The following is a 1,341-nucleotide window of genomic DNA, read 5'->3' on the forward strand; positions in this document are numbered from 1 at the left end:
ATTCTATGAGCAAGATGAAAATGAAAACAACAATATCTCATGCCAATTAATGAATGGATCAACAAAAGAAATAGCTTTTATCAATAAAAAGGAATAGACTAGTGATCCATTCTATAAAATGAACCTCAAAAACTGCTAACTAAGAAGTGTGATACAAAATATCATTTGTGTTATTTGTAACATTTCCAAAAATTATAACTGTGTAGATCAGTAGGTGGGAGCAGAGATGAACTTAAATGGTCGTCAAGGAACTGATTGTAGTGATTATTGTACAACTTCATTGTTAAGTTTTGTGGATTCAGTTCCGACTCATAGCAACCCTGTATAGGATGTGTGAGGAGCCGCTGGTGGTTTTTAACTGCCAGACTGCTGGTTAGCAGTCCAGTGCATATCCTACAGTGCCACACCAGGACTCCATACAACTCCACAGAATTTATGAAAAATCATTGAATTGTAAAATTAATGTATTTTGTAGTATGGAAAATGTAACTCAAGAGCACTGTTAAATTTTTTTAATTAAAAAATACGTATCTGTTACTTCATTAAATATAAACTTGAAAATTATAGGTGGCACCCTAATGATTTTTCATGAATTCTGAGAATTTGAAGTAGGAACTAGGACTTGGGATCCAAAATTAGTCTCCAGTCTTTCTAGTCACATGCTCTTTTGCTCTGTCATGTCTAAGCATCTGCTTCATTCATCTTTCTCAGTTTGTAGTAGTTTTTTTTTTCTTGGCACAGGTAGAACCTTTCGTATCTCAACTTCTGGTCTGTGGACTCACAATTCAAGTGACCAGTAGAATCCAAATGTGCATCTTGTTTCCCACTTGTGCATTCCAGGAGTCTTTTCCACTAACTTGTATTTCATCCATTTTCACAAGAAATCTTTTAACTTTGTGGTGTACTTAACCATCCATTTTCCCCCCTTATGATATCTATTTCAGGGGGTCACAAAAATATCCTCTTACATTTTCTCTCGTAAGCTTTTCATATCAACGCTAGTTCATATAGAGTTAGTTTTGTATCTCAGATTACGATTGACATTTTTTCTTTTTATCAAGAGTTAAGTCAGTTTTCTGAACATCGTCTGCTTTAGTCTGGATTCTCTAGAAAAGCAAAACCAAGTGCAACTTGTATATGTGTATATGTTGTTGTTGAGTGCCATCAAGTCGGTTCCATCTTATAGTGACTCTGTATAGGGTTTCCAAGGAGCTGCTGGTGTGTTTGAACCATTAGCCTGTGGTTCAGACTGACCTTGCAGTCCAGTGCATTATTCCACAGAACCACACCAGGACTCCATATGTATATATGTTGTTGTTGATGTTAAGTGCTGTCGAGTTG

Source organism: Chrysochloris asiatica, unplaced genomic scaffold, assembly GCF_000296735.1.
Source record: "Chrysochloris asiatica unplaced genomic scaffold, ChrAsi1.0 scaffold00196, whole genome shotgun sequence".
NCBI classification, from domain to species: Eukaryota; Metazoa; Chordata; class Mammalia; order Afrosoricida; family Chrysochloridae; genus Chrysochloris; species Chrysochloris asiatica.